Source organism: Coregonus lavaretus, assembly GCF_964263955.1.
Source record: "Coregonus lavaretus genome assembly, contig: HAP1_SCAFFOLD_113, whole genome shotgun sequence".
In the NCBI taxonomy this organism is placed as follows: domain Eukaryota; kingdom Metazoa; phylum Chordata; class Actinopteri; order Salmoniformes; family Salmonidae; genus Coregonus; species Coregonus lavaretus.
The window spans coordinates 140680-152590 of record NW_028158022.1 but is presented as its reverse complement, the minus strand read 5'-3'; the positions used below and the strand labels follow the sequence as shown (position 1 = coordinate 152590).

Sequence of the window (11911 nt, the reverse complement as noted above, 5' to 3'; positions counted from 1 at the left end):
CTAGGAGGGACATCCTCGACCCATCCCTCCTGACAGAGTTCCACCGTGGGCATCCCACGCGCCCGGGTCCGCGTCCTCCTGGCCGTCCCCGAGACCGGGGTCGGCGCACGGCTGGAGCCGCGCGTCAAGGGGGGGCTACTGTCACGGTTTCGGCCGAGGCTGCTCCTCCTCCCGGTTCGGGCAGGCTTCGGCGTTCGCCGTCCCCGGAATACTAGCTGCCACCGTTGTATGTTTCGTGTGTTGATTGCTTTGGTCTGTCTGGTACACCTGTGTCTGTTTTTGTCCTAATTACGTGTCCTATAAGTTCCCTGTTTTGTGTTAGTTATATTGTGTGTTGTTGTCCGCGTGTCGTTTGAGCTGCGTGTTTTGCGCTCTACATGTTTTGTTTTACGCATGTTGCGTACTGTTCTCGCCTCTGTATTTTCGAGGTCGTGTATTGATTATTGTTCACTTTACATTAGTAAAGTTTGTTGGACTAAACCTCTGTGTCCTGCGCCTGACTCCTCATCACATCCACATCGGTGCCAAACTGACACACACTGGCTAGAGGAACCTGGTGTACCCGCCACCCGCCAGTAGCTGTCATTTGATTATAACTGTCTAATCAGAGACTTCAACACATTAGTGCCCACAATGAGTTCATCAACCTGCCCATCAACAATAAGCACTGGGACTACATAACAGAAGCCATAAAGTTGAATTTTTAAGTCACACATGCCCACTGGGCTAGTTTGTTCCCACCACAACCCACCAGGATGATGTCTGAAGGAGCTAGAAAGTTCCCCTCTACCACTCCTGCCTCCCTCAACCGAGGTACAATATCTGCGCGCAGAGTAGTAGCCATGGACCCACTATCTAACATCCCCTTCAGCTCAACTTTATCCTGTACTAGCACAGTGTTGTAAAACAAACTGTCATTCTGAGTCATTCTCATTGTGTTCTGAAAAATGACTGTGTTGTTCTTGGGTACTGACTCACAAAAGTAAGAATAAACAGATTAGATATCATCATCAGTGGAGAAAAAATAAGAATGCCCCACATTGCCCTCCTCAGAACGGAGGCTTTCTAGTTTTCCTGAGACCTGCCAGTCTGTCCACATCCAGGGTTCTGTCGCTGCCCAGCCTCACTACAGTCAAAGCTCATGTGGCCCGGAGAAAAGCACTTGATGCACAGCTGGTGCATCTGACAGTGAGCTTTGGTCCAGTGATTAGTGCTTCCACAGTCAGCGCACTCATGCTGACGTTTGTGGAACTGTTTACGGGGCCCTCTACATTTAACATGTTTAAGTCATTTAGCAGACGCTCTTATCCAGAGCGACTTACAGTTAGTGCATGGGTAACTTTTTTTTTTTCATACCCCCCGTGGGAATCGAACCCACAACCCTGGCGCTGCAAACACCATGCTCTACGAACTGAGCCGGCCATTCCCTCCACTACCCTAGGCGACGCTGGTCCAATTGTGCGCCGCCCCATGGGTCTCCCGGTCGCGGCCGGCTACGACAGAGCCTGGATTCAAACCAGGATCTCCAGTCCCCCAGGACTGTGTTGTGTTACCTGCTTGACAATAGTATTGATGTCCCCCAGGAGAGCAGCAGCAGGTTGCACGTTGTTCCCCATCTCCTCAGCACACAGATCAACCTTGACATTGACCTTGACATAAATAACGTATGTGGAACGTTACTACAACATACCAGCAACGACACGACAGGAAGAGCGCCGTGCGTGACACATGTAACAGCAGCTGGAGGAGTGGCCAAACCTCAAGCTAAACACAACAGAAATAACCAGGCACCACCACATAATGCTAAGGCTGACACACACGCGTTCCTTTTTATAAACCGGGTGACTCGAGCCCTGAATGCTGATTGGCTGAAAGCTGTGGTATATCTGACCGTATAACATGGGTCACGTTGAGGGAGGAGGTCAGAGACCTGGCCGTGTGGTGCCAGGATAACAACCTCTCCCTCAACGTGACCAAGACAAAGGAGATGATTGTGGACTACAGGAAAAAAAAGAGGACTGAGCACGCCCCCATTCTCATCGACGGGGCTGTAGTGGAACAGGTTGAGAGCTTCAAGTTCCTTGGTGTCCACATCACCAACGAACTATCATGGTCCAAACACACCAAGACAGTCGTGAAGAGGGCACGACAAAGCCTATTCCCCCTCAGGAGACTAAAAAGATTTGGCATGGGTCCTCAGATCCTCAAAACATTATACAGCTGCACCATCGAGAGCATCCTGACTGGTTGCATCACCGCCTGGTATGGCAACTGCTTGGCCTCCGACCGCAAGGCACTACAGAGGGTAGTGCGTACGGCCCAGTATATCACTGGGGCAAAGCTTCCTGCCATCCAGGACCTCTATACCAGGCGGTGTCAATGGAAGGCCCTCAAAATTGTCAAAGACTCCAGCCACCCTAGTCATAGACTGTTCTCTCTGCTACCGCACGGCAAGCGGTACCAGAGTGCCAAGTCTAGGTCCAAAAGACTTCTCAACAGCTTCTACCCCCAAGCCATAAGACTCCTGAACAGCTAATCATGGCTTCCCGGACTATTTGCACTGCCCCCCCACCCCATCCTTTTAACGCTGCTGCTACTCTGTTAAGTATTTATGCATAGTCACTTTAACTCTACCCACATGTACATATTACCTCAACTACCTCAACTAGCCGGTGCCCCCGCACATTGACTCTGCAACGGTACCCCCCTGTATATATAGCCTCCCTACTGTCACTTTATTTTACTTCTGCTCTTTTTTTTCTCAACACTTTTTTTTTGTTGTTGTTTTATTTTTACTTTTTTTGTTTAAAATAAATGCACTGTTGGTTAAGGGCTCTAAGTAAGCATTTCACTGTAATGTCTGCACCTGTTGTATTCGGCGCATGTGACCAATAAAATTTGATTTGATTTGATTTAATAGAAAAATACATCATACCCCCTGTGACTGAGATGGGATGGCAACAGCCTCGTCCAACTCACTCATTCCTTCAACCTCCTGCGACTGAGATGGGATGGCCACAGCCTCGTCCAACTCAATCTCTCTTTCAACCTCCTGCGACTGAGATGGGATGGCAACAGCCTCGTCCAACTCAATCTCTCTTTCAACCTCCTGCGACTGAGATGGGATGGCAACAGCCTCGTCCAACTCACTCTCTCCTTCAAACTCCTGCGACTGAGATGGGATGGCAACAGCCTCGTCCAACTCACTCTCTCCTTCAACCTCCTGCGACTGAGATGGGATGGCAACAGCCTCGTCCAACTCACTATCTCCTTCATCCTCCTGCGACTCAGATGGGATGGCAACAGCCTCGTCCAACTCACTCCCTCCTTCAACCTCCTGCGACTGAGATGGGATGGCAACAGCCTCGTCCAACTCACTATCTCCTTCATCCTCCTGCGACTGAGATGGGATGGCAACAGCTTCGTCCAACTTACTCTCTCCTTCAACCTCCTGTGACTGAGTTGGGGTATCTGTCTCTAGAACAGCCTCGTCCAACTTGGTTAGTCTCTCAGCCTCTCTGTGATCTTTATGGGATCTAGATAGAGAAAAGGGAATCTCTCTTAGGTCACTGCTATAATGTGAGTGTGAGGATGTGTTCCAATTATAGAATTAGTATCATAGAATTAGAATCATTCTAGAATTAGAATAGAATCACTCAAATTCTATGGCTCCAATACTCTTGAGATGACTCGGCCTATCCAGAGCCAAATATTTAGAGAATTCTGCCAACTTTTAAAAGGACTCAATGTTAGCGCCTTAGAGCCTTTCATTTATCCTTTCATTATAAGTACATTCTAATTATAGATGTTCAGTTACATAGCATTGTTTAAAATGTCAACATTGCCCATGGGGAGCCAGCTGTCATATGGATATATACTGTGTCATGTAATGTATACATAAACTCAGCAAAAAAGAAAACCTCCCTTTTTCAGGATCTTTCAAAGATAATTCGTAAAAATTCAAATAACTTCACATATCTTCATTGTAAAGGGTTTAAACACTGTTTCCCATGCTAGTCCCCTGTAGCTCAGTTGGTAGAGCATGGCGCTTGCAACGCCAGGGTTGTGGGTTTGTTTCCCACGAGGGGCCAGTATGAAAATGTATGCACTCACTAACTGTAAGTCGCTCTGGATAAGAGTGTCTGCTAAATGACTAAAATGTAAAATGTTGTTCAATGCATTGAACCATAAACAATTAATGAACATGCACCTGTGGAACGGTCATTAAGACACTAACAGCTTACAGACGGTAGTTATGAAAACTTAGGACCCTAAAGAGGCCTTTCTACTGACTCTGAAAAACACCAAAAGAAAAATGCCCAGGGTCCCTGCTCATCTGCGTGAACGTGCCTTAGGCATGCTGCAAGGAGGCATGAGGACTGCAGATGTGGCCAGGGCAATAAATTGCAATGTCCGTACTGTGAGACGCCTAAGACAGCGCTATAGGGAGACAGGACGGACAGCTGATCGTCCTCGCAGTGGCAGACCACGTGTAACAACACCTGCACAGGATCGGAACATCCGAACATCACACCTGCGGGACAGGTACAGGATGGCAACAACAACTGCCCGAGTTACACCAGGAACGCACAATCCCTCCATCAGTGCTCAGACTCTCCGTAATAGGCTGAGAGAGGCTGGACTGAGGGCTTGTAGGCCTGTTGTAAGGCAAGTCCTCACCAGACATCACCGGCAACAACGTCGCCTATGGGCACAAACACACCGTCGCTGGACCAGACAGGACTGGCTAAAAAAGTGCTCTTCACTGACGAGTCGCGGTTTTGTCTCACCAGGGGTGATGGTCGGATTCGTGTTTATCGTCGAAGGAATGAGCGATACACCGAGGCCTGTACTCTGGAGCGGGATCGATTTGGAGGTGGATGGTCCGTCATGGTCTTGGGCGGTGTGTCACAGCATCATCGGACTGAGCTTGTTGTCATTGCAGGAAATCTCAACGCTGTGCGTTACAGGGAAGACATCCTCCTCCCTCATGTGGTACCCTTCCTGCAGGCTCATCCTGACATGACCCTCCAGCATGACAATGCCACCAGCCATACTGCTCGTTCTGTGCGTGATTTCCTGCAAGACAGGAATGTCAGTGTTCTGCCATGAAGAGCCTGGATCTGTTGGATCGGAGGGTGAGGGCTAGGATTTAGCCATTCCCCCCAGAAATGTCTGGGAACTTGCAGGTGCCTTGGTGGAAGAGTGGGGTAACATCTCACAGCAAGAACTGTCAAATCTGGTGCAGTCCATGAGGAGGAGATGCACTGCAGTACTTAATGCAGCTGGTGGCCACACCAGATACTGTTACTTTTAATTTTGACCCCCCCCCTTTGTTCTGTTGGTCACAGGTCTGTGGAACTTGTTCAGTTTATGTCTCAGTTGTTGAATCTTGTTATGTTCATACAAATATTTACACGTTAAGTTTGCTGAAAATAAACGCAGTTGACAGTGAGAGGACGTTTCTTTTTTTGCTGAGTTTATATCTCAATGTCCCAACTCTCTAAATACATGGCTCTGGGCCTACCTCTCCATAGGCGGTGACCTTTGACCTACTACTGAATCTGTAGGCCTATGTGATCCTGTAACCAGTCACAAATGTGTCATTAGTGTAAATCACTTACCTGACTTCCTTCATAACATCAGCTTCATTGATGGGGTCATCCAGGTCTATGAGGGTGAGGTCATTCCCACTGACCTCTGACCTCTGAAAGACAGCACAAAGTCATGTTTAGATGTCACCTACTGTGTCGCCTTTTGCCGTGTTCAAAACAACTGGGAAATCTCTGACTTCCGACTTCAGTGCGTTCAAGACAACTGGGAAATAGGAAAAAAAAACAAGCTCCGACTGGGAAAAATCGTTTTGAACAGTCATCCAACTTGGAATTCCAAGTCGGAAGCAGCGCGGCTTGGCGGGTCATGTTTTGGAGGACGCCTGACTCGACCTTCACCTCTCCCGAGCCTGCTGGGGAGTTGCAGCGATGAGACAAGATCATAACAAGATCGTAACTACCAATTGGATATCACGAAAAATTGGGGAGAAAAAGGGGGTAAAATTACCACCACAAAATGTAAAAAGGAATTCCAAGTCGGAAACTCTGGCATCTTTCTAGAGCTCCGACTTTCCGACCTGAAGATCACGGACATGATTTGACCTAGTTATTTTTTTCGAGTTCCCAGTTGCCTTGAGAGCACCATTAACCCAACTCTCATTGTCACATCATAATGCATCATATTCAGAGAAATAGAATCACCAGAACATCATATCAGGTGTACAGTTCAGTTTACCAGTCAAATTGCCAAGGTCAGAGGCTCTATCCTTTCTAGTGATTCTATTTCTATGGTCACATAATAATGCATCATATCTATGCTTGTGTCCGAAATAGCACCCTAGTTCCAATATAGTGCACTTCTTTTGGCTGGAGCCCTATAGAGTCCCACAGTATGAGTCATAATACCCATAAAACCTAGTGGTCAAACAGGGAAATGGTTCCAATCGTTTTTCCACCATTCATTTTTCCCATTGGGGATTTTAGAAACACTTAAAATAAGGTCTGTGTTTCGTGTAGGCTTACCCTGGTGTGACATTTTGATAACCGTGTAAATCTCTCTAGGACAAGGTGACTTATCAGTATTTACCTCCCAAAAATGTAATGCTTATTAGCTGCTAATGTTGCTATCATAAAGAACTACAAATGCCATGATGATCATGCTGATCGAGGCAAAGGTAAGAATCTCTGGATTAACTATCTAATGTTAGCTAAATGTAGTAATGAATAAATTGGCTGCATTTCTTTAAATGGACAATTCTGTGAACTGTCTAGTGCAAGTTTTAAATTGACACAATACCCGTTAGCAAAGGTGTCAGCTAGAGATGACATGCAGGAGCTTGCAGGGATTTGTAGTTTTGCATGATGTCTACTTTGATGCTAATTAGCATTTTCGAATCTGAGAGTAAATAGAGCCGAATATACTGATAAAAGTCAACTTGTCCGAGAGAGATTTACATGGTTACAAAAACGTCACGCCAGGGTAAGCCTACACGAAATACAGCCCTTATTTTATGTGTTTCTAAAATCGCCTATGGGAAAAATGAATGGTGGAAAAACGATTGGAACCATTTCCCTGTTTGACCGCTAGGTTTTATGGGTATTATCACACCTCCACTGTAACACTCTATAGAGGGGTTGGTTGTTTAGCAACAAAACTGGCATGCAACTATGGGGCAAAATAGACAGGGTTTGACTTAGACAACATGTAAACTATATTTAGTCTCTAAATGTTTAATGCAAACATAAATACATTTGAACAATAAACTCGTATCAAATACATTGTTACAGTTGTTGTTGGTTAGCTAGGTAGCGAATTTTAGCCATTGCATAGACATGATATCAGTCAAAACACCTCAAAACAAGACTTGGTATCAATAACACCATACAACGAGCTGAAACATGCCACAGAGCTACGATTCCCCACATGGCAGCTTGTTGTTAGCTGAGGTTCAGAATCATAACAAGATACACGACTTCCGGCCATCGATGCGCGAGCATCATTTTCGTGACATCAGCCAACCCTTCTATGGCTCCTAGTCAAAAGTAGTGCACTAGCTCCTGGTCAAAAGTAGTGCACTAGCCTACATAGGGAATAGGGTGCCATTTAGGACGTATTTATGAAGGCGCTGTCATAACCTTTGACCCCCATTTGACCCACATTCTACTTACTGTACCTTTAGCCAACTCTAATGACTCCCCGGCCATAGACTTTCTAGTTTGATATTACAGCATGAATAGCACACTATTTCATTTGTTAAACAATATTTAATCCACAGTAATTAATATAATTGAAGATTTAAAAATAAATAACATGCCTACCTTGAACTCTTTATTCTCCATCTCCTTGCAAAATCAGCACATTTCCTTGCCAAAATGAACGCGCATCCAGAGCGAAAACAAACGCAATCCTCCAGCACCAGGGAGGATTAGACTGAACTGCTCCAGCGGTTTCTGATCAGTTTCAACGTTTATCAGTGATGACGTAACAATGCTGTACAGATTTGACGCACTTTAGATCTCGTGCTGATGCAACACTCTGTGTTGTTGAAAGCTCACGTATGGAAATCCTGCGAGTTGTAAACAAATGTAGGCTATTGTTGCCCTTAAAACTGTAATGTTGAGGACGCCATGAAAAATAAAATACATAACCCACACCGTTAGGCCAAGGTACATGCAATTGTCATCATTTTGCCAATAGACTTCTTGTTCCTTGTTGTATGTAGCCTTTCTTTTGGGATTAGCACCACTGTCACCTAGAAATTGATACTGCGGTTGTCACATAAAACAGATAACCCATAGTTCATTATTAAATAACATAACTCATTTATTTATTTTATTACTCATAAAATATACAGCAATCTTCAGATACTGAAAGAATTCATGGGAGTTTCGAATTCAGTCACTATTTCATATACATGCTAGTTTCATCCTTTTAAATAAAATAAAAGGACACGAAAAAAACTGTGAACCTCCTGTTCCTGATTTGACGAACATAGCATATGTATTGTACATATTTCCAGTTAAAATGATTTTCAAAAAGAGACAAAAACGGGGGTTTGAACAAGCAATCACATAAAAGGATTGAGTGGTTTCATTTTTTTGAAGAAGTTAAAGCAAGCAAAACCTGTCAAAATACATTGCTTATAAGACCAAGACAAATAATATAGATTTTTTTTTTTCAACAGAAGAAAATCTAAATGCTGCTGTCCTACGATTGGTTTACAGTGTTTCTCCTCTCCAAGGGAGGCATGTTTTCTGCCTCGGAATAGTATCAGTGCTTTTCACAAACGTTGTAGTACTTAGTGTGCATCATTGTTTTCGCTCATACAGCTGCCCCTACTCTCCTAACCTCCCCTCAGTAACTAAAGAAGGCACAAAATGATGACATAAATATCACAAGAAAGTAAATTATTCATTCATGTATTCTTTCTAAAATATTTTCTAGAGGGCAAAGGACAGGTAGGTTTAATAACACAAATGTAAATAGTCCTGTCATACAAATGCAAAACTTTACGTCCTAAATGGCACCCTATTCTTTATAGAGTACACTACTTTTGACCAGATCCCTATGGGCCCTGGTCTTAAGTAGTGTACTATAAAGGGAATAGGGTGCCATTGGGGATGGAAATTCTTTGAAATTACTCATGAGAGCAAATACTACGATTTTTTGGTTCCCACAGAGGGTCAGGAGCTTAAGACATTAATGATTTTATTTAAATGTTTGTTCATAAAAAATAAATGATTTCCCCTCCTCCCACATGGATTACAGCCAAGAGGCTAGGTGCGTTCTGTCTGTCTTAGTGTGCGGATAAACATGACCATCACTCTCATAAAACTTAAATGAAACATCACTCCTTATGTTTTTACTCAGCCCAAAACGCTCAATCCCATTTCTACTGTCAAAACAGGTTTTGAAAAGGCTTCTTCCACATCTTTTGGTCCATGTATGTTTTTCACTCAGTGAAGTGCTACTATCCCCTTGGACTACAGGTTATTGCCGTCATAAGGTGTCCGTCTGTCTGTTGGCTGGACAGTTTCTACCGTTTAGGACCTTTGTGGGTAAAGGTAAAGGTGGGGTATAGCAGCAGCAGTTCCTCTGAAGTCCAGTATCTTCTGGAAGGACACCTGGTGGTACGAGAGGATGAGTGTGGCCAGCCAGCCTGTTGTGCCTCCCCCTCTCCCTCCCTCCCTCCCTCCCTCCCTCCATTTCTCTCTCTCCAACTGCGGGACTCTTAAGGCTCCTGTGCGGACTGTCTCGGCTCGTGCCCTCCCAAAGCTGGCTGTGGTGATTTAAGACACGGTGTGTATGTGTGTATTTGTTTGTGGCCTCTGCCCCACTTCACTGTCCATCCGCCTGCCCTTGGCTCCGCTCCTGGGCAGCGGACCACCACCACCCTCAGTACGTCTCTGAGTCTGAGTCGTTAAGTTCCTCATCCTTGTAGAAGCCTCCATCGTGGTCGCGGTGGCCGATGTTGTTGAAGCTGCAGTAGGAGCTGTGCTCGCTGCGCAGCACGGGCAGGCTGTCGAAGGTCACACTCTTGGAGGGGCTGGTGGTGTAGTGGTTAATGGCACTGAAGGACAGGCTGGGCGCCGGGTTGCAGGGGGACACGGGCATCATGGTGGCCAGGATCAGCGCCAGGCAGTCCGCCACGTCTTTGTTGGGGGCGCAGGCCAAGGCAGGCGTGTAACCTGAGGGGTTCAAACAGAACAGCAGAGGGTCACTTCAGGAGCATCACCGTTTACTACAACACTTTTGGTGAAAAACATGAAATAACAGCAGGCTAGGAGATACAAAGTTAAGACAATAACCAAGCAGTGGACTAGAGAGAAACATTTGTGGACACATTGAGAAGAGAAGTACAGAAGAAAACGGTGTTAGCGTTATGGATCTTACCATTCTCATCGACTGCGAGCACGCTAGCACCCTTCACTAGTAGCTCCTGAATCACCACCGTCAGACCATTTCTGGCTGCAACGTGTAACGGCCTGAGGAGAAAGTACCGTTAGATTAGCCAGCAGCAAATGAAGATACCTCCCAAATGCCAGACTATTCACTATATAGTGCACTTCTTCCAATTATAATAATAATAATAATATGCCATTTAGCAGATGCTTTTATCCAAAGCGACTTACAGTCATGCGTGCATAATTTTTTTTGTGTATGGGTGGTCCCGGGGATCGAACCCACTACCTTGGCGTTACAAGCGCCGTGCTCTACCAGCTGAGCTACAGAGGACCAATTCTTCTGGCCCAATTAATACAGCTGAACCATACGTACGTCTGTAAGGCTGCGTTAGTCGAGTTGATGAGGTTCCTGTCTGTAATCTTCTCCAATATCAACAAAGCACTGGTTTCATGCCCCTTTAAAAACCAGAGTCAAACATGTCAGACCAACATTTTAACCAGAGAGAGCCAACTGTTCAGATGAACGTCATCTTCATGTGGGGATGCTCACCTTACTGCAGGCCAGATGAAGAGCAGTGTTCTTGACTGCATCCTGCAGGGTGAGCTCTGCTTTGGCACTGCTCACCAACAGCTCTGACACAGACAGAGAAACATAAAGAAACTCAATTAGGAAATGAAGCGACTTATTAAAATGTAAAACAGACATGTTGAACTTAAGCCGGCTGGGCGAGGCAAAGCGGAGGAGAGGGGGCTGCGTACCGACAGCGTTGGTTTGTCCGTTCTCAGCAGCCATCATGAGGGAGGTCTTCCCGGAGGCATCGGGGGAGTTGACCTGGGCGTTGTGGCCTAGCAGCAGCTGAAGACACTCCACGTGGTCCGTGAAAGCCGCCGCATGCAGGGGGGTCCTGGAGAGAGAGGAAACTTATTTCACCGACATCATGTAGGACTGTTATAAACAAGTTTGTTCAATTAACCCTGTTTATACCATAGAAATATAAAATCACTAATAGATGTATTAAAAGTAATCTACAATCCCTCATCCAAACCCAGAGGTCATTTTATTCCCCAGACAACATTATTCTCCAGAAGAAAAGGACTTTGTCATGTGCTGTAGTTACCGGTTCTTGGTGTCAGTGGCGTTGACAATGGCCGGCCCCAGAGTGTCAATCAGCATCTCTGCAGCCCCCTCGTTGTCATTGATCACAGCACAGTGGAGGGGGCTGAACGAGTTGCCCTCGGTCTTGTGGAAAACCTCCTGTTCCAGCAGCACCTCTACACACGTGTCATGGCCTAGTGGAAGATTGATTCATACAGGAAAAAGATGACGTTGCTGCAGACCACAACAATACTCTCAGAGAAAGCTACACATCTGACAATGGTGAAGTCACAAAAGATGTTTTAGCTACAACATATGCTATGTCAATCCCTGACAAAGTCCTGTTTCAGTGTAAGGT

General features: G+C 45.6%; 1 long non-coding RNA gene across 1 annotated transcript; it reads right to left on the bottom strand.

Annotated features, from left to right (window-relative positions):
• Nucleotides 1-3506: 3506 nt before the first annotated feature.
• LOC311124532 lies at nt 3507-7948 on the bottom strand. Its single transcript, XR_014612769.1, has 3 exons — nt 7872-7948; nt 5625-5707; nt 3507-3536 (listed from the first exon to the last, which is right to left on the bottom strand). It is a non-coding gene; the product is annotated as an uncharacterized lncRNA (long non-coding RNA).
• Nucleotides 7949-11911: the final 3963 nt, after the last annotated feature.